The sequence below is a fragment of the Pinus tabuliformis genome, chromosome 2_2, assembly GCF_031772625.1.
Source record: "Pinus tabuliformis cultivar Carrire ecotype Pingquan chromosome 2_2, CPIR1, whole genome shotgun sequence".
Classification (NCBI taxonomy): domain Eukaryota; kingdom Viridiplantae; phylum Streptophyta; class Pinopsida; order Pinales; family Pinaceae; genus Pinus; species Pinus tabuliformis.
This window is the reverse complement of record NC_142300.1, coordinates 881,665,486-881,688,657: the sequence shown is the minus strand read 5'-3', so window position 1 is coordinate 881,688,657 and position 23,172 is coordinate 881,665,486. Positions and strand designations below refer to the sequence as shown.

The window sequence follows — 23,172 nt, the reverse complement described above, 5'->3', positions numbered from 1 at the left end:
CTGACCACAATCATTTGGTCGATCTCGGTTGAATGAAAGTTGGTAAAAGACATGAGAGCTTCATAAGCAATTTCATATGGACTCAAGGGCATAGCATCACCGAATGAGTCTATCTCAGAGTCAGATGGGACAATCCAAGGATCATCATAAATAATGTTTTCTGATGTAATCATATGAATTGTTGCAAATTAAGGTTCTACGCTGAGTGGAGGGAGAGGAAAAGTTCCCAGTAAACCGGAATCTTTAACTAAACCTACACCAACGTCCCTATAAGGGATTGTCGTCTTACCGACATGCTGGATACTCTCTGAGGCTGGGTCGGATGAAAAGTATGTCAGCTGATCAATAGTCACGATCTTACCGTTATGCGGAAACTTAATTACTCTGAAGACCGATGAAACGACCGCTGTCATAGCATATGACCAACTTCGACCCAAAAGAAGGTTGTAGTCTAGAGGAGCATCAACCACTTCCACATCCAGACTAACGGTTTTACCTTCTACCCCTATAGGCAATTCCTGTAGAATACCAAACGGATGGAACCCACGGCCATCAAAGGCCTTAAGGATGGTGGGGGATTGGTTCAACGAAGGAGAACCAAGGGATCTCCAACATTGAATCGACATAATACACGTAGATGCTCCCTCATCAATCACAGTCCTATGGATAGGTCTGTTTTTGACTATCACTGGAATTTGGAAAGCCATTTGATGGGGGAGACGCGGTGTACTATTTTCTATATCGAAGATTATTAGATTCGGGTCCTGAACATCAACACCTCCTATAGCCGACAAAAGCAATTTTCGTTGTGCTGGGCATGATTGCAGCACTTCTAACGCCGACATTGCTGAGGGTGAAACAGCTAAGTCCTCAACAATGTTGTAATTCTGGGCCGCTCTCGCATGTGGATTGAAAGCAGACCTTCGAAGTACACCCTTGGCGGGCGGTTTAATTACTAAGTCCGGGTTAGGTTTCTCGATCTGTAGTGGATCGAAACTAGGAGCTGACGTTGATTGGTTAGAGTGAGAATATTCTGCTTCCTTACCATCAACAGGATTCTTACTACCATAATCTTGCGATCGAGTCGCAATCCTCACATGAGACATCATCAAAATGGTTTCTTCACTGGCATTCGAGGAAGAACCTATCATCTTAATCTCCTGCTCCGGAAATGGATTTTTTAACACAGCAGGAGTGGGAGAACCTTTGACTATTTTCACAACCTCGGCCCGATGAGGGCAATCTCTCGTAAAATGATCCTCTTCACAAATAAGACAAGGATATTGAGGTTTGCGCTTTTCGTCATTGGTTTCCGACTTTTCTGTTTTCTCCTTCGGAGCCTTGTCTGCTTTAGCCTTCTTCTTTCCTTTCTTCTTTCCGTCGTTTTTTTATTTGGCCGTAGATGACTCTACAGCGTGAATATCGGCGGTAAGTTCAGGAGAAGACTCTCCTGTCGGGGAATCGGGCAAAGTGATAATAGGAGTAGTTGAAGCCTTGGAAGACTTCTTCTTGCTCTTTGTATTCACGATACCTATCATACCATCAGCGGCATGAGATCCCGAAGGAGCAGCAGCGATTTGATTCGACTTTGGAAGATCCGGAATCTTCTCGTGTAATGTACCCGACTGAGTGTAAACTAAGTCAAGGTATTGCGCCTGAGCAATGACTTGCTCCTCAGTAACTACTCTGGCCTTAGCTACATCTTCAGTAATCCTTGGTAATAATGATTTAACAAACCATTCAGCTAAGATTTGGTCTGGGATAAAAAATTTCACTAGCCTTCTTCGATGTCTCCACTCATGAATGTGATCGGAAATATACGTGGAGGTTGATTGTTTTAGTGAAGTTAATAACTCCGTGCCGTTATCGTATCTGACCGGCAACTGAAAGTGAGTTAAGAACGAGGTAGCTAACTGGCTAAAATCGTAAAAAGAGGCCCGTGGTAACTCAATGTACCACTTGGCCGCGAGACCAATGAGTGTACGCTGGAAAAGACGTAAGCGGATCGAATCATCCGAGATAGAATTTGAAGCACACCAGAGGTGGTAAGTCATCACGTGATTGGACGGATCCTCTCCAGACTTACCTTCGAACTTGGGTATATCGCTGGGCAACTTATTTGGCATTGACGGCCAGAACGGAAGATATTGAATTGGATCGTTCGTTAGGCGCGTCAAGTCTGGTAAATCCAAAGTTGCGATAAGCGGTAACTGCCGGTTAGGATCTCTAAAACTCTGGGTCACAATACCGGCCCCAGGAGGAGGATATCCAGGATAACTAGGAACAGGAGTCGCATTTGGGATATTATATTCTCCTGGAAAACCAGGATTAACCGGACCGTACTGGGGTTGCTGAGGTTGTTGATAAGTGTACCCAGGATACGGTTGATACTGGTAAACCGGTTGTTGGACAGCTTGCCCAGGTTGATACTGTCCCTGGTACGGAGGTTGAACAAATTGAGGTTGAGTAGTGAAAACCGTACTTATACCAGGCTGGCCTACAGGCATCTGGACCGTGGTTTGAATCGTAGATCCAGACAACGGTAAAGATGTCTGAGGAGTGGTTACAGAGACAGTAGAAACCGGAGTCGTCGATACTCCAGAAGTAAGTATGGTAGATGTGGTGGTAGTTGCAGCAGCCGTTTGAGATGGAGTACTAGGTGCAATTGGCGGCTAAGTAACTACCGAAGTTACAGAAGTTTGAACACTTGACTGGACAGGTTGCGGTTGCTGGGGTGGACCAGAAACTACGGGTTGTCCAGCTTGAGGTAGCGACTGTATACTTGGCTGCAACATCTGTTGACCCTGTGATGGATCCCACACTAACATTCCAGGGTATTGACCCATAACAGGTTGAGGATACTGAGATCCATAGCCGGATTGAGGATAGGATTGATAACTGTAAGGTGCAGTTCCCATACCTTGACCATATGATTGACCTTGAGGTGGTTGATAACCTTGAGGTTGATACCCTTGGGGTTGATACCCTTGGGGTTGCCATCCTTGAGGTTTCCATCCTTGAGGTTGATATTGATACTGAGGTTGACCTTGGGGTACATATTGAGGCTGGGGTTGACCTTGAGGTATGTATTGCCCCATAGGAGCGTACTGACCTTGAGGTTGCCCCCCAGACACGAATGAAGTACCTTGAGGTTGCCCCCCAGGCATTAACTGAGGCTGCCCCCCAGGCGGTAATTGCCCACCTTGAGGTTGGGAAACGGGAACTGAACCTAACATCATGTAAATGTCTCCTACACCCAATGGTACATTACCACTGTTTCCAACTAATAACCCATGATCAATGGGTTGAGGAGATGCCCCCGCAAAGGTACCAGAAAGAGATTGATACCCAGTGGGAACAGAAGGACCGCCATGTAAAAAAGATTCAGGACTTTGTGTAAACACGGACGACTGAATAGACATATTGACAGGAGTATGAATACCTCCAGGTGGAAAAGGAGTACGAGGTGTAGAAAAACCTAGCCCAAAGTTGACTAAATAATTGGTTAACGAAAGGTACCAAGTAGTACTTCTAGGAGGACTGTAAAAGATAGATTCACGCTCCCTTAGATCAAGGGTAAGTTGATCTTCAGGATTAGAGACGCCTATTTCTTCCTCTGGAACAAGTTCTTAAATAGCAATCAAACCAGTAGGAAGATTTTCGGTGATAATTCTTTCTATTCTCGGTGAATCAGGAACACTAGAAGTCGAAGTAACAGGTTCAGATATTTCTGGTTCTTCGCCTGTATCACTAGCAGACGAAAAACTACCAACAAGCTCAGAAACTGTAACAGCTTCGGGATTATAACCTGTCTCTAAACTTTGGTAATCTGGATGGACCACCAAGGAAGATTCTCCTTCTTCAGGTGAACCTACTCTACTGCCACTAGGAGGAGTTACAAGGACCTTTAAACCTTCTAGATTACCTGGATCGTCTCGAGGAGGTGATCCCCTAAGTCTACGGGATCTTCTCAACAATTCGGCCACAGAAACAACTTCAGGAGACTGGCCGCGAAGTCTACGGGACTATCTCGGTAATTCCGCCACAGCTAAAAACTTTTAACTACTACACACGAAAACAAAATAAAATTTCAAATCAAACCACCTACAGTCTCTAAAGAACCCAACAAATTTGAATCACACGCCTAAAGAATCTAGGGCGTCAAACCAAACACAAACAGTAGCCTTCTAGACCGAAAGCGCTAGTTGGTGATGAAGCCCAACCTCGCTGGATTCAGTACAGAAGTGGCGGGTGGAACAGTTACCCTGGCAACCTGCTTAATGAATAGACTGGACCAAGTTCCTCCACTTTAACCGTCTCAAGTGAAGTGAACCCCCCAGAAAATCCAAGTGAGTCTAGCCGACGTCTGTGCCAGGTACAGTGGGATCTTCCCTCCACCGTCACCTCGGTAGAATCCTAAAGATAATGGTCACTAAGGTTACCAACCGCAACAAATGCACATGGGGGAACAGTCTAAACTCAGACAGCACGCAAGGGCAGAGTAGCAAGCTCAATCCCCTTGCCGGCTCCTTGACAATAATCCAAGGTTTACCGACAAGTGACCCCTGGCTCCTCGACAATGGTTAATCTGAGGTTTACCGTTTGTAATACATGCGTGTCTGACGTCGTTCCCAACGAGGGGGGATTGATCCCCTCACTGGTTCGGACACGAGCTCGTGCTTCTCCTTTAAGAGGAGCTTTCCCAGAGTACAAGTGAGACAATTGGATTTATTCTATCACAAGATAAGCTACTTGTTTGGTTTTGTTGTCTTGGAGAGTTAATTACTCACCTACTCCAAGACACTAGCCTGATCTAAATTGGTGCTTCAGAGCCCTAGTAAATAAAAGTTACTACTTCGATTTTACTTTAAGCGTTACTTTTATGGTTTTTCTTTAAAGACAAAAGGTAGTGGAAGTGAAACCAATGGTGTGTAGACTCGACTCAAACCACTACAAAGATGCACCTAAGATGATTTACGCTACTTTCCTTTTTCAATGAAATTCTTAACTAAGAGAGTTGAGAGAATGCAAATTTTAGAGAAAACAACTTCCTTAGAAAAGACAATCAAAGAAACAATTCTCTTTTTCTTTTCAAGCATGCAAACATGACCACTCTTTACGTGCACGAAAAAACTCTTTTTCTTTCAAAACTTTTAAAAGCTACTTGAAACAAAACTTTTCAAAGGAGATGTTTTTGTATTTTCTCTTTTTAATAAAGCATATAAACCTATCCTAACAAAAAACAATCTCAAAAGCTATAAAATCTATGAAAACTTGACTCACAAGCAAATCAAAAAAGAAATTACTCTAAGTAAACCTAACAAGGCAAAAGCTCACAAAGATGATTCTAGGTTGTTTTACTTGATCAAAATCAAATCAAGGACCAGCTAATGCAGAATCAAAAGACTAGTCAAAACAAAACTCAAATCTTTTTGTTCTTTTTGTAAAATGGAATTCAAGACTTAAACAACAAGCACTTTGAAATTGGCCCAAGAGACAACTCAATGGTAAGTTGCTCTCACAGGTAGACTTTATGACAGGTCTGACTTCTTAGAATGCTGACAAAACCAGAGAGATCTAAGGCTTGACAACTTCTACCGCCAAAGTCACTACAAGACCTACTCAAAATCAAACCCTAGGGCTTATACTTCGATGAAATCCACTAAAACACTCAATGCTATCGAAACAAGTTCAGGTGAAGATCTTTGACAAGGGACTAATGAATCTGGGCAGTAAAAACTAAGAAAAAACAAAATCTAAGAGCAAAAAAGCAAAAAATGGAATTTTTTCAAATTTTAGCAGGGGACGCAGGCAACCTGTTAGCACAGGTGCGGGCCCGCTCTGTGCACACAGCAAAAGTGCGTCGAGGGACGCACTGTGCAGCACTCAGAGGGTGCGTCCTACTAAAAAACTCAAGAAAAACCAAAATGAATCTAATCCTAAGCTAACCCACCCACAGACAAAGTCACAGAGCCAAAACCAGAAAAATAAACCAATTTTCTCAAAGCAAAGTTCACACAAAGGAAAATACTTTTCTCATTAATGGAATCCCCAGTGGAGTCGCCAATTTGTCACACGGAATCAGTCAATGGTGCGGTCACAACCGACCTTCCTAGAAGTCTAAGACATTCTAATGACAAACAAAACAAACTAGAGCTATCCTTCTCTAAACATGCATCATTATATGAGAAATCAAGTGTTTCGTTCTTACCTTTGTCCAAACGCTATTGTAGAAGTCCAAGCTTTGTTGATCTGGATGAGCTCCTCCTTTTCTCCAAAACTTGCAATCACCAACAGTCAAACAATTAAATAGCACCTGATTATAACATAAAACAAAGCATATTCAACATATAGACCAAGGAGTACATGAAATAACTCATAAACAACAAGTTATTGAGAAGAATGGACCAATTTGCATTAAAGGTAATCAAAAGGAACCATTACAACCTGAGCCTTGGTGTTGTGCAAGCTCCTTCCAGGGTCCACAAGAGTCTTCCTTTACTTTGACAAAGCTCACCCACTTCCAAATAGAACAAGCAAAGATGGAAATCTCTCCTCACAAGCTTCTAAATGGGAGTCCTAATTCCTGCAGCATTTACCCTTAGAAATGTATAGCTTTCAACCTCCCTCCTTCTAGCCCAATGCCTGTATTTATAGTGTTCAAGAGGAAGTTAATCAGGTCCACCATCAATGGGATGATCCCCTCTTTGGTTGGGATAGCTCCCCTATTGATGGGAAGTTCCTCTTTGGTAGGAATGCATGAACCATCTGGAGGCGCTCAATACACGTCGAACAACCTTCTAGAATGCTCTAGAAATAACCACAAGTGACTGTTTAAAGATGAAACTTGCGCATTTTAACCTTTTCAGGGGGACGCACCTGCACCTTTACATACAGAGCGTCCAAAGACGCATTTTTTGTGAACATTGGGTGCGTCCCCGCAGGTAAGGTTGAGAGAACCTGCGTCCCCAGAGATAAATACATTTTGAAAGACTTTCTCTCTTTTTTGGAGTTTGACATGGAGAGCAGAGGCATAAGACTTGCCTAAGAGGGTAGTATGATTGTTGATAGAGTCATCTTAACTGTAAATAGTCATGGTGACATTTTTTAGTGTAACACTCATTTGTGTCATCCGATGCCAAATCTCCCACGAATATAGTAAAATCTTCAGAAAGATTTTCTCCAGTTTTTGTTGCCCAATTTAGCTTGTAAAATTGTTCAGCCCTGGGCATCTGTACACCATTGTAATTTTGGAGAACCATCTGGGCTGCTGCATTGCTTACAAAATCCAAGAAGCCATAACCCTCTGAAAGTCCAGTCTGCTTATTGCGAATGATCTTAAGAGAGAGAAGGTCCTGGGTAGAAGCAAAACATTCCTGCAGATAATTCTCATCCATCCAGTGCTACAAACCCCCGATCCAGAGGGTCCTAACCTCGTCTGTGGAGTTCACTTGTTGCGAGGATTGCTGCACCATAACCTGAGGTTGGTGTTGCGGTTGCTGGGGCCAAAACCTAGCTTCGGAAGGCAGGGGCATCATCAATTGTTCTTGATGTTGTTGCTGTTGGGAATCAATCACCGGTTCTGCCATGGGATCTGTCTGCATCATTCTGAAATATTTAAAAGAATGCGAGAAAAAACTCCGCGACACAGCGCAGTGCAAGAAATCTACGTCAGCTCGAAGGGTACTAAAAAATTCTATGAAAGTTGAGCAGGTTTTGATCCAGACTTTAGAGAGCTATAGATTCTCTCCACTTATATGCACTAGACAGAAATGATAGAAAGTAAAACTTTATGTTGGTAATTGAAGATGTGTAGGTTCCATATATATTCGTTTAACTGGTCCGAGCCGACTTTTACTGGTTGGTGCCAATCGGTGTTCTAAGCTTCATTTTGTTGGGGTTGGTTGAAGTTAAATGTATTAATTTAAAGAAAATGTTAAACCATACCAATGAGATTCTTATAGTTTACTTCTGATATATTTCTAGGTTTTATATAAATTTAAGAATTATTAAATTTTGGGTATTAAACTTTTCCAATTTTGCCATGTGGAAGGATTAGACATTTTATCAACTTTGTTGGGCAAAAACTTGGTTGAAAAAGGTTTTTTTTTAATAATCTTTATTCCTCACCATATGTGTTATCTTATTTTTTGAGGACAGTTGAATTGGTTTTCTCATGAGATGAGTGAGAATTAAGCCAGATTAAATATATGACTTGATATTTCTTATGTTTTAGGTTTGATTTAAAGAATTTTAATATTCGGGGATGACTATTATGTTTTTAAAATTTTGTTATAAAAATTATATATATATATATATATATATATATATATATATTCAAATTTGTTATATAAAATTTTATAAGTATTTTGGATAATTTTTATTTTATGTTATATGTATGATCATGTTTTTTTTAGAAAAGTCTAATTGATTTTCCCTTTGCAAAAAAGTTTAAGCAATTTTTATGGCTCAATATTTCTCAATTAGATTTATAATTAGCATGTTACTTATTTTGAGGAATGTTAGAAATCATAGAGTCATCCCTTAAGGGTGGTGAATATCACATTCAATGTAGTCTTTTTAAAATGTATATGATTCTTGAGAGAATATATAATGTTATTGTGTATAATTTTATATAAGACTATATGAATAACAATGATAAACATGGTTTAGTATGTGGCACCTTATTACAATAATATTATCATTTTTTAAAATTGAATTTCATTAATATTGATGTTATGAGACATGACACTTGTAGGGTGTTCTCACCTTTCAACATATAGCATACCATCTACACTACTAGATATATACATGTTTGGAGTCACTTTTGATCACGCAATACTTAGCAAATATACTCCTCTTAAGATTATTACATACATTACGTATTGTAATAAAGTTGATTTTGTATTGTAATAAAAGTCATTTCGTAGAATAGTTAACTAGACGGCGAAGAGAGCAACTGAGGGTAGCATGCAGCCCTAGCTGCTGTAGCAGCTCCCAGCGCGAAGCAACATTCGTTGCGCCTCAGTGGCCCTTGCTACTGAGGTCAGAACGACAGAAAGAGGAAGGCGAGATCACGACTGTAGTTTTTGGCAGGCAGATACTGTCCCAAATCATATTGGCCCTCAACGGCCTCCTGCTGCTAGGGTTTGAGCAATATGGATCCACGAAAGAGGAAGATCATCATCACACAAATCACCAACAAGAATCAAAAGTAACAGAAAAAACTTTTGCTTCCCTCATCTCTACAACGAGTCTAGCGAAGAATAGACCGTCAGTTTCAAATTTTGTTAAAAAATGGAAGAAATACCAAAAATATCTCTCCCTTCAGCACTCCCAAGAAAAGCAGTACTCTCCCTGGCAGAACGAGGGTTAGTAGGGCAGTTTACTGGGTTGTGGCCATCACCCAAGACTGTGCAAAATTGGGTAGAAAGAAACTGGGCTGTAGCAATATCTGGGAACGGTCCATATTATATGGATACAAGAGGACTGTATTTGAACATATGGACACTAGAATTTGACCCAGAAATGGACATCCCAAATTTTGTTTCAGTATGGGTAAGATTGCTGCATCTGCCTCTCCACTGCTGGGGAGATGATTCAGTCAAAGCAATAGGAAACATAGTTGGGAAATACATAGACAGATGTGAATCTAAAGAAAACATGCATGCATGCGCCTAAATCTGCATGGAAGTGGATCTAGGAAAAGGTCACCTTGAAGCTATCAAAATAAAAGTGGATTAGTGGACGCACATACAATAGCTGGACTATGAGAAAATCCTCTTCAAATGTAAGGTATGTCATGACTACGGTCATTTTGCAAATAGATGTACAAAAAATAGAGAAAATGAAAATGAAAAGATTGAGGATCCAGAAAATAAATGGAAACAGGTCAAATGAAAGAAGATCGCCAACAAACAACCAGTCTAGCTCTCCTCTCAGCCCTCACAATTTGCTGAAGCCCTCTCCCTCTCGCCAAAAGCAAACTTAGCTAGCCAAAACCCATTTGATCCTCTGCTCACATCAGACCCCCTCCCTGGAGCCAAAGCTAGATATAGATCTAGATCTAGAACCCCATGCTCTCCAATCACCCAACGGTCCCCCCTCTCCCCCAGAGACTCAATTCACCTCTCTCTCCCTCCCTCAGTAAACAATATATTAACCAGAAAACAAGCTAAATAATCATTCCCAAATGCAGAAAACCAAAAAAAAGTTGGAAGAAATATAAATAAAGAAATAAGGGATGAAGCAGTAGCAAAAGAAATGGCCCTAGGAACACAACAGCCCATGGACACTTATCTAGGGAAAAGTACAGGAAATATGGAGAAAAACCAGCATAAGGGGAAAGGAGCCATGCACCATCCAACAAGTAAATAATGATAATAGTCTCTTGGAACTGCAGAGGGATGGGCTCACCTGTTAAGGAAAATGCAACAAGAGATATTTTGGCAAAAGAGAACCCAGATATCCTTATGATCCAGGAGACAAAAGTAAACAACCAAGAATCGGAAAATCTTAAAAAAAAAGTTTAGGCAATATGAAGGGGAAGCAATCCAGGCAACTGGAGCATCAGGAGGCATATGCACAATCTGGAAAAAAGGACGGTGGGAATTAATGGGGAAAAAAACAGGGCAGCACTGGATTTTAATGGGTCTTAGGAGGACCAACACAGAAGAAAAATACAGGGTGATAAATATATATGCCCCCAACCACTATAAGGAGAAAGAACAGTGTTGGGCAACAATAAAGGAAGTATTACAAGAAACACAAGCTGGAAAATTAATTTTAGGAGGAGATTTAAATCCAGTTAGAGGTATAGAGGAAAAGTTTGGAGGAAACTTTCAAGTGGATCCATTTAGGAACTCTTTAGAAGAAATAATGGAACAATATAGCCTTCTGGACATTCCTCCAAACAATGGAAAATATGCCTAGAATAACAAGAGAGTGGGTAAAAGTAACATAAAAGAAAGACTGGACAGAATCCTGATTCAAGACAATATAGCAGCACTGTACAGCTCTATCAAATCCAAAATCATTCACACCACAGCTTCTGATCATAAGCCGGTTGTAATAGCAATGGGAAAAATGGAAAACCAAGGCCCACTCCCGTTCAGGTACAACTCAATCTGGGACAGCAACATAGAAATCAGCGAATTAGTTAAAGTAGCATGGGCACCAAGAACATCAGGCTCACCACAGTACATTTTGGAGACAAAATTAAAAAGTGTAAGAACCAAGCTAAAGGAATGGGCAAGGTTAAATAAAATAAAAAAAGGAAAAGAAAAAAGAGCTACAATAGAAAATGGACATCATGCAGGCTGAAAAAGAATGTAAAGAAGAAAGCAAGCAAGACTACCTTAAAGAGAAAGAAATTTTCTGGGAGATATATAGGGAAAACAGGAAAGAGAAGGAAGAGGCAAGAATGGAATCTAAAATCCTCTGGCTCAAGGCAGGGGATAAGAATACACCCTTTTTTCATAATAGTATGAAAATCAGAAGAGCTAGAAACCAGATAGAAAAAATACAAGTGGAAAATCAAGATATCAAGGGAGCGGAAGAAATAAAAAAAAGCAGCCCACAAGCATTTCAAAAACTTACTGTCAGCAATGGAGGAAACGGCTGAATATGAAGAAATTTTGCAGCACACAAAGAAGAAAATAAAAAAAGAACAAAACAAAGACATGTGTAAGGACCTCATACAAGAAGAAATTGTGGAGGCCATTTGGAGCTTGCATACGGACAAAGCGCCCGGGCCAGATAGATTCACAATAGCCTTCTATAGAAATCATTGGTATACAATCAGAAAGGATTTCTTAAGAATGGCAAAGAATGGTAAAAAAAAAATGGGAGGCCACACAAGATCTTCCTATCTTGCTCTGGTTCCAAAGGAAGCAAATCCATCCACCTTCAATAGGTTCCGACCCATTTCTCTGTGCAATTCCTCCTACAAGATAATAACAAAAATTGTGGCAAATAGAATTATAAAGAAATTGCTACACTTAATCATCTTTGAAAACCAAGGAAGGTTTGTCCTAAATAGAAAAATCATTGACAATGTCATCATAGTTCAGGAAGCTGTCCACTCCAGTATCTTAAAGTAAGAAAAAGGTATGATAATCAAACTAGATATGGAAAACGCTTTCGATAGAGTTAGCCACTCATATCTACTAGTTGTACTTCAAAAACTGGACTTCTCAAAAGAAATAATAGAAGTGATACAAGAATGCATATCCACTCACTGGATAGCCCCCCCATCAATGGAAGACCCAGTGAAGTTTTTCAAAGCACAAGAGGCCTCAGGCAAGGCTGCCTTCTATCACCATTTCTATATATAATAATGGCAGAAACTCTTAGTAGAGCATTGGAAACACAGAGGAAAGAAAGAACTATAACAGGACTGAGAATAGCAAAAAGAATAAAGACCATAAATCACTCCTTGTTTGCAGATGATACATTGTTGATGGGAGGAGCATCAACAATAATAGCGAGAAGATTCAAAAAAATAATGGATGCATTTATGCAGCTGTTAGGTGGACTTTTGAACAATACAAAATGCAGGATCTGTGGGTGGAACATTCCACCATGAACTATGCAAAGAATTTCCCAAATCATGGAAATCCCAACACAGGAAAATTGGAATCACTTTCTCTATCTGAGATTACCAATATCAAAAGAGATCATGAAGGCAGAAATATGGACAAAACAAATTGGGAAAATGCAAGACAGGATAAATAACTGGGGAATGATGTGGTTAAATATGGTTGGAAGGGTGATATTAATTAAAGCTCTCCTTGTTGCATTACCAATATACCAATATGCACTAATCATGGCACCAGCAAGTGCCCACAAGCAGATGGAATTAATTTTAAGAAGTTTTCTCTGGCAGGGTGGGAAGTAGGAAAACAAAAAGTTTAGTTTGGTAAGGTGGGAACAAGTAGTGCTACCATATGAACAAGGAGGCTTGTCCATTCGGCTGCCTAGGCTCATGAATGCAGCCCTAGAATGAAAATTGTCTGGAGACTGTTGGGTCCCTATAATACTAGTGATTACCCCATTATTATTGTAGTTATACCCCTTATTTATATTTTTGTGCCCCTATTACCCCCATATTGTTATTTCTGTACCCCATAGAATCTCTCTATTGTTATTTTTGTGGCTTTATATTATTATTGTTAGGTCGGCTGGATTATATTGTGACTCCTTAGACTCCTATATATAGAAATGAGGTTTTGTCATTTGTATCATCCAAGAATTGTTCATTTATGTAATGTAAAGGAGGTTTCCCCCTCGAAGAGGCTGAATTATAAGGCGTGGATCTCTCTTTTCTATCTTTTTGTGAGCTGGTTTCATAACATTTGGTATCAGAGCTTTGGATTCTATGGTTTCGCTGCTCCAAACAGGTCATTGTGACATTTTCGCTATAACTTCTTTTCTGTGATGTTTCAGAAGTCGCAAAAAAAACCCATTTGAGAAGAATTGGCTCTGAACCTCGGGTCCAAATTTCAGAGCTTTTTGCGCAATATTTTTGGAGATATGATCTGAGGAAGTTGGCCTTTTTGCAGACTCCTGAATTACATTCAAAACAGGTGACCTTGGGAAAATCGTCATAACTCTCTCTCTGAGGATCGGATTGAAATTTCGTAAAAATTTACAGAAAGAGAACGGACTGTAGTTTCTTGTGTGTGTGTGTTTCAGATTCAAAGGCTGAAACAGTGACTTGTGGCACATCGTACAAGTTCGCTCTACTGAACCAGTCTAAAAGCGAGTCACTATGGTAGATTTCACATAACTCTTCCTTGGAGAATCCAATTTGGCTCAGACTTGTGGCATTGGAAAGAGGACGCAGAATGCTACTACAAGTAGCAATTTCAGAACTGGGTGATCCGAAATTATAGAGATACATCAGATTCAATATCAAGCTTCTATAAAGTGAAAAAAGGTGTGTAGTTTCTTTTTAAATTTTTGTGTAAGCTTGGTTTAATGGAATTCAAAGGGCATAGTAAAGCATTATTATCGGTAAATGATGCCCCGAGGAAAGAAAATGCAAACACCTAGTAAGGAACCTGAAAGCTCTAGCATGACTCATGAAGAAGAAGAAGAAATGCTACATGATATATCAAAATTACAAGAACAAGTGCAACAAATTTCACGCTCACAAAAGCTAATAGAAGCTAAGATAAGTGGCGTGGAATCTAAGATAAAGGGCATGGAAGCTAATATGGATGATTCAAAGATAGATTTGAAGAGAGACATGGCAGATTTGAAGACAGATTTGAAGACAGACATGGCAGATTTGAAGATAGATTTGACAAATTTTCTACAAGAAATACTTACTAATGGTGAAAAGGTTGTAAAGGAAACTCATGATGTGAACAAAAGTAATGTTAATCATGATTCCATAGACGCTAATGTTGGATCGAAGACCCACCATATTCCAAAAATCGATATGAGGAAGTTTGATGGCAAGGATCCCGCCACATGGATATTACAGATGGAGCAGTTCTTCGATCTCAATAATGTGCAAAACACACAAAAGGTACGTATGGCAACTGTATATTTGGAACCAAATCAGTTTGTATGGTATCAATGGCTTTTCTCTCGTAAAAAATTTATCACTTGGGAAATTTTTACGGAAGAATTGATAGCACATTATGAAGATACAAAAAGCAACACTTTTTTTAGCTAATTGATAAGTCTCAAACAAAAGGGTTCAGTAATGGAGCACATTGAGGAGTTCCAAAAATTGAACATAAGGGTAAAAGATATTCCAGAGGAGCATAGGATTGATGTGTTCATAGGGTCTTTAAAGGATAATATCCAACATGATGTTCGCCTTTGGGAACCTGATTCATTAGAGAAGGCATTCAGGTTAGCAAGAAAAATGGAAAGCAAAATTATGGCAACTAGGAAGCATACCATTCACAACTATAAAGACGGAAGTGTTGTTTCCCATAGTCTTCCACAACCTACAAGGTTGACACCACAACAATTGGAAGAAAAAAGAGCAAAAGGGATTTGTTACAATTGTGATAGCAAATACACAAAAGGTCATAAGTGTGTTGACAAGAAATTATTCTACATAGATTGTGAAGAGGAAGAAGAAAAGGAGCAAGAAAGGTCAAAAGAAGAGGATATACTCCAGGAACAAATCCTAGATGAAGAACAAATAAATCTGACCATATCTTGTAATGCATTGGCGGGAATTACCACTCCTCAAACCATCAAGATAGAAGGACAAATCAAGAAGAAAAAGGTAATAGTGTTGATTGATTCAGGAAGCACCCACAATTTTATTCATTGTAGGGTAGCAAAAGAATTGAATTGCTTCCTATATCCAGCACCAGAGTGTCAAGTGATGGTTGCAAATGGAGGAACAATAAATTGCTCTGGAAAGTGCCATAATATCAAGCTATCCATGGGAAAATATGTATTGACTAGCCCAATGCTTTCCATTCCAATGGGAGGTGCTGATGTTGTACTAGGAGTCCAATGGCTACAATCCTTGGGTACAATAGCTTTTAATTTTCAAGAACTTTTCATGAAATTTTCTGTGGAAGGAAAGGAAGTTGAATTAAGGGGTATTGCAGGGAAACCAGGAAAGATAATCAGCTCTAATGGCATGACAAAGCTTCTAAAAAAGGAGCAAAGAGGTATAATTGCACAATTATGTTCACTAGATGTTTCCACATTGGAATCATCTATTTCTCCAGATCTCCAAAAAGTCCTGGACAATCATTCCAAGGTATTTGAGACTCCCAAAGGTCTCCCACCTATGCATGATCATGATCATGCTATTCATCTAATTCCAGGAAGTATTCCTCCAAACACCAGGCCATACAGATATCCCTATGTCCAAAAAAGTGAAATTGAACGTATGGTTGTAGAAATGCTAGAGGCTGGTATAATTCAACCGAGTCAAAGTTCTTTCTCAGCTCCAGTAGTATTGGTGCACAAGAAGGATGGTTCATGGCGCATGTGTCCAGATTATAGGGAGCTCAACAAGCTCACTATTAAAGATAAGTTCCCCATTTGTGTCATTGATGAATTACTGGATGAATTGCATGGATCAATTTACTTCACCAAGTTGGATCTTCGTTCGGGATATCATCAAATCAGAATGAAGGTTGAAGACATTCCGAAAATGGAATTTAGAACTCATGAGGGTCATTATGAATTTTTGGTCATGCCTTTTGCTTCAGGAAATGGAATTGGTGTTGTTCTAATGCAAGATGAAAGACCCATTGCTTTTGAAAGTCGTCCAATCAAGGGAAAGTTTTTAAGCAAAGCTATTTATGAGAAGGAAATGCTGGCAATACTCCATGCACTTAAGAAATGGCGACCCTACCTAATGGGAAGACACTTCAAGGTAAAAACAGATCATGATAGCCTTAAATACTTTTTAGAACAAAGATTATCCTCTGAAGAGCAACAAAAGTGGGTCACAAAGATGTTGGGTTATGACTTTGAAATCGTCTACAAAAAAGGTAAGCAAAATGTGGTGGCAAATGCACTCTCAAGAAAGGATGAGGATGTCGAAGCATTGTTGTGTGCCATTTCTATTATCCAACCAGATTGGATAAACGAAGCAAGGGAGGAATGGAAGAATGACAAAGAAGTGTGGGCACTTATTCGAAAGCTACAACAAGAGTCCAGTACTTCTGATACATTTAGCTGGAAAAATGATTCGTTATGGTACAAAGATCGCTTATACCTCTGTAAGAATTCCCAGTTAAAACAAAAGATTCTTATGGAATTGCACACTTCTCCCTTAGGAGGGCACTCAGGATTTTTAAAAACTTACCACAGGGTTAAGAAGGAATTTTTTTGGGATGGCCTTAAATCAAATATTCAAAAGTTTGTGGCAGAATGTTTGGTTTTCCAACAAAATAAAGTTGAAACAATTAAGACACCAGGTCTATTACAACCTTTATCCATTCCAAGCCAACGTTGGGAGGAGGTTTCAATGGATTTTATCACAGGTTTACCCAAGTCTGAGGGAAAGAGTGTGATCATGGTGGTAGTTGACAGACTTACCAAGTATGCACACTTTTGTGCATTATCACATCCATTTAAAGCTAGTACAGTTTCTACTGCATTTATGGAAACAGTTCAAAAGCTACATGGAAAACCAAAGATTATTGTAAGTGATAGAGATCCCATTTTCACGGGAAATTTTTGGACAGAATTATTTTCTTGTCATGGTACTCAGTTAGCTCACAGCTCATCTTATCATCCTCAATCTGATGGGAAAACTGAGATAGTAAACAAATGTTTGGAAGGATATCTTCGTTGCTTTGTATCTGATAAACAGACACAATGGGTCAAATTGTTGCCTCTGGCTGAATGGTGGTATAACACTTCCTTCCATACAGCAACAAAAATGACCCCATTTATGGCACTTTATGGGTATCAACCACCATCCATCACATCATATTTAAGAGAAAAATCTAAGGTTTAGGCAGTGGAACATCACATCGAACATCAACAACAAGTCCTCCAACTCTTAAAGGATAACCTCGTGTTGGCACAAAATAGAATGAAACAACAGGCATATCAACATCTCAGTGAAAGACGTTTTGATGTAGGTGATTGGGTATTCCTATGGCTGCAACCATATAAGCAAATGTCCCTAAAGCAAGCTAAGAAGGATAATAAATTATCACCAAAGTATTATGGTCCGTACAAGGTGTTGCAAAAGATTGGTACTATGGCATACAAATTGGAGCTTCCTACAGCTTCTCGATTGCACCCAGTTTTCCATGTTTCATGTTTAAAGAAGGTTATAGGTGACAAGCTCCCAGTTCAAACAATATTGCCAGAACTTGACGAGGAAGGAAAAATTATATTGGAACTGGAAGCAGTCACAGAAACAAGAACTCGAAAGCTACGAAATCGATCAATTTCAGAGTATCTTATCAAGTGGAAGAACTTATCCGCTGAATATTCCACATGGGAGGATGAGAATTTTATGCAGAAGTATCTAGAACTACTCAAGCATTGAGGACAACACTTTTTTGAAGGAGAGGGGCATGTTGGGTCCCTATAATACTAGTGATTACCCCATTACTATTGTAGTTATACCCCTTATTTATATTGTTGTGCCCCTATTACCCCCATATTGTTATTTTTGTGCCCCATAGAATCCCTCTATTATTATTTTTGTGGCTTTATATTATTATTGTTAGGTCGGCTGGATTATATTGTGACTCCTTAGACTCCTATATATAGAAAGGAGGTTTTGTCATTTGTATCATCCAAGAATTGTTCATTTATGTAATGTAAAGGAGGTTTCCCCCTCGAAGAGGCTGAATTCTAAGGCGTGGATCTCTCTTTTCTATCTTTTTGTGAGCTGGTTTCATAACAGAGACTCATAACAGGTAACGTGAGCTGGTGGAAAAAAACCCTCATAAACAAATATCTAAATGGCTCCAAGGAGAATCTGTTGAATGGGAACATCCCAATAAAACAAAGCACCCAAGTATGGAAGCTAGTTAAAAGAGTCACTCCAATAATGGGCAGCCACATCTCCAAAACTCCTGGGAATGGACAAAAGATATCGATATGGGAAGACAGAATCATGGGAAAAGACCCATTACAGGATCACCTAGAAATGGATGGCATTCAAGAGTGGATGAGAGGGAAAGGCTTTAATACCTTACATTCAATCTCCCTATGGAATCAGAAGGAATGGAAAAGGCCAGCAATCCCAGCAAACATGGAAGGACAATGGAATAAACTCAAGCAACATCTAAAGGGGGCAACACCAATTCATTGTGACGAGGAAGACAATTACCTATGGGACCCAAGTAATGGGCAATATACAGTCAAAACTAGAGATAAAATTCTTCAAGATCAAACCAATCAGCAAGAATGGGAACCATGGAAAATAACATGGAAATCGGAAAGTTTGCCTAAAATAAAAAAATTCATTTGGACCCTATTAAAAGGAAAGATCCTGACTGGCGAAAACCTTAAAAAAAGAGGATTCCATGGGCCATCAAGATGCCCGTTATGCTAGCAGGCAGAAGAAACCATTCAACACTTATTTCAGGACTGTAAATTCTCAAGAGAATGCTAGGAGCATCTCTTGAGCCCGCTGTAAACATAGACTATGGTAAGCCATTGCCGGAATTCCTCAAAATTCTGGAGAAAGCCTACCCATATGCAACAAAGAAGAAAGTCACAATTATAAGAATCTGGAAATGCATTCCAACAGTCCTATGCTAGCAAATTTGGTTGACTCAGAACAGGTGTATCTTTAAAAACCACAATCCTAGAATTAGAAAAACAATATCAAAAGTATGGGGATTAACTTCAGAAATATTCAATGAAAAAGGAACTGCCCCACCGGATTATAGTATTCTTCAACAAGAAGAAAGAGAATGGCTTACCAAAGCCATAATAGACAACAATGGTAAAAAGGGACAGAGAAAAGAAAGCTCAGGGAAAAACTGGAAATTGAGAATGACTGAAGAATAAAATTGAAAGTTAGAAAAGACAGTAAAATAGATATTGTTTGCAATTTGATGGAGCCTCCAAGAATAATCCTGGAAAGGTAGGAGCAGGTGAGATAATTTTTTATCCAAGTGGGAAAAAAATTGTCAAATATGAATGGGGATTGGGACAAATTTCAAATAATAAGGCCGAAGTGTATAGCTTGTTCATGGGGACAAAAATAATTAAAAAAAGAGGAATCCAAAATCCAATAATTTTGGGAGATTTAGCTATCATAATTGGGGCAATGAACCGAACCAAAATTCCAAGCAATGAGTTTATAAGTAGAATTATCAAAAGAATAAGAAGGAATCTAGAAGACTTTGGTAGTGTAACTTTCAAACATATACTGAGACTTCACAATCAGTAGGTGGATTTTCACGCAAATCAAGCAGTGGAGATGAATGAAGGAAGAGTACGGGAGAATCATGAGGAATACCAATACTCTGTGCCATAAGATCAAAATGAATTTGAAAAGATTAATGTACCGGGGAAAAAAGGGACAAAGAAACACAAATTATGGAAAAAATAAAAAAAAAGTGACAACCCAAAAAGATCCCTGAAAATCATGGAAAGACAGAGGAAAAAGCAAGGAAAAATGGAAATAAAAAGGATCATCTTCAGAAACTTCAATCAAAGTCAAAATGATCATGAGCAAGCAAAGCTCAGCTCAGAAGGAAACTGAGCCAGAAAAGGAAAAAGTGTGCAAGAGACAACTCTCATCTCCAACGCATGGGGGACCGCTACAACCACATGCTTGGAGGCAAGCATGCAATGCAGAAGCTTTAGAAAAAGAGTGCACAGTGCAAATTATCATTAGCCTGAGGATTCATCTCCCTTCAACGCTTCCAGGTCTGCTTCAAAGCACCACTCCCTCACTCACCCACGCAGTCCCCTCCCTCCCACTTCCACGTGGTCCCCTGCTCTCTGCGTAATCCCCTCTCCAGCTCCCATTCCTTGCTATCTTGCTCAGCTGCCTCCCTCCACGCAACCCCTGCCCAACTTCCCTCCCTCACACAGTTTGTTGTGGCATCCACGCACTCCCCTCCCTCGCTCACGTAGTTTGTTGTGCTCCCTCACACACCCACGCAGTCCCGTCCCTCTCACTTCCACATGGTCCCCTGCTCTCTATGCAGTCCTCTTTGCGCAATCCCCTCCCCAACTCCCATTCCTCGCTATCTTTCTCAGCTGCCTCCCTCCACACAACCACTGCCCAGCTTCCCTCCCTCACGCAGTTTGTTGTGCGCTCTGTGCATCCCCCTCCCCAGCTCCCATTCCTCCATGTTGTCTTGCTCAAATGCTTTCTCCACGCAACCCCTTCTCAGCCTCCCTCCCTCACATAATTCCCTTGCTCACCAGCTTTTCTACTCAACTACGTTGCTGCTCCTTGTCCCCTTGCAAACACTATTCAACAGGTAGCCTTTGTATTTAATCAAGCTATTACCTACCCTCATCTAGCTCTTATTGCAGAGTTATAATTTTCGCTGCAATTTTCATCCCCCTCTTCATAAATACAGGCCCTCTCTCATATTATCTAGCTCAGCAGCAATATCCACAACTACTCAAGAATTTCATAGTAGAGGCCATCAAATTAGAACAATGATGGATCAAGGGAGCATAGGAAGCTACAACAAAGCAGGGGGAAACAACAATCAGATGGAGTTTAACCCCACTTAGAAGGCAACTAAGAACGACTCATGCCCAACATGCAAAAGAAATAAGGTCATGATACATTGGCTGCAGCAGTCTCTCAAATATCTAAGAAGTGAAATGAGAATGGAGTACAACTTTTAGAAGCAAAATATGGCAGCGCAACAAAATGAGATAAAGGATCTGAAAACCAAGTGCAAACATCTGCAAGAAGCAGTATAATACTACAAGAGAACCAATATGAGCAGTGAAGGAAAAAACTCAGCCAACAACAACAACAACATGAATGAAGCAGCCCAAGAATACTCAGTCAACAAGCCATAAACCCAATGAGAAATTATGTTATGTAAATTTGTTTTCTTAGTAGGTCAATACGTCCGACGGTATCCTAAAATAGTTAAAAAAAATCTATGAAGTTTGGAAATTAAGCAGAGGAGAAGGGGTTGTGATCTCGTCTCGCTGCTTAGTCTACTATCACAATATAGCTGAATGTAATTGGAGCTTGCTCTACACCCTTTTTTGGTAATATATCATCTAACCAATCTTGTTAAAAAAAAAGTCATTTTGTAGAATAAACTTGATTAATATATTTTCTTATTAAGGTTATCAAAGAGAGTCTTAATATCCACATTCCAAGGTACCAAATCAAAGCATAGCACGTGAGTAATAAATTTCTATACTCCATAAATTGATATTCCAAATTATTAATACTGCAAAAATTGAAAAATTTACATTAATATAATTATTAGTAAATATATAATCACCCACATGTAGGGTGGTTAATATGTGCCACATTGAATGCATATTTATGTAGGAAATCTTGTCCCTTAACATTGTATTTAAAAATATTTACATTAAAAAAAACAAAACAAAAAACAAAAACTTTCAATGAGAATCATACTTAAAATATTTCAATTTCTATCTTAATTTTACATCAACTTTATATAGAGAGAAAGTAATTCAAAGTACAAATTTTCTAATTATACCAAAAGACATGTCTATTTCAGAATAGGTCTTCCAAAATTGTAATATAATTGTTAGTAAATATTAGGTGGATGGTAGAGAATTAAGCTTCATGGAATATGCTGGAATACTCATAGTAATATTTGTAGATCAAGGGTTAAGATTTATTTCCATTATTTCCATGTTAGTTATGTTATTTTAATTAATTTATCTCGAATTAATTAATTAAAGAAAATTCCATATCAACAATTGTTATATTGGGTATTAGTGTTGATAAGTCATGGTATTGGCCCATGACATTGTAAGAAAAACTATTTACAAGTTAAGAATTTCCATGGTAAGATGGGGTGAATCTCCATGGTTAAGAATATTGCTTAACTCACACATTAATTATGTTTATAATAATAATAATAATTTACAATTTAATTAAATTTAATTATTTTTTTAATCTAGGAAATGTGAGATGTGTCATGGGATAAGTGTTTTGATGCTTATCATGGATTGATGTCTATTGAAATTTACCAACCATTTAATTTATATGGTTGCGCTACTTTAGTTTGTAATTGCTTTGGTTCACTACTCAATATCCAATTAACACATTGAACCTAAAAATAATATTGATATTATACTCCAGTATGAAGGAATGTGATTGACATAAAAAAACAACAAAAACAAAAAAACTCAATTTGGATTTAAATGAAATAATATGTATGTTGAGTGACATATATATATATATATATATATATATATATATAGAGAGAGAGAGAGAGAGAGAGAGAGAGAGAGAGAGAGAGAGAGAGAGAGAGAGAGAGAGATGATTGCTCCTTTCCAATATGAGGAAAATGTATATTTAAAGATATATGAATAAAGATTCAACTCCCCCCTACATCATCAACATCATTCATGAACCTAGATTTCTGAATGACTTGTAATCTTACCTTAGGTTTTCTTGGATTACTTGCAACCAAACAAACTTAATGTGGCTTTTTATTGCAACATCACATTCTTCTCACAAACACACACCATCCTCTCTGACAAAAATCACAAGTGGTTATTCAACACCAC

General features: G+C 39.0%; 1 pseudogene; it reads right to left on the bottom strand.

Moving 5' to 3' along the window:
• LOC149195831 (polyadenylate-binding protein RBP45-like) overlaps positions 1 to 23,172 on the bottom strand; it is a 75,802-nt pseudogene that overhangs the window by 7,929 nt on the left and 44,701 nt on the right.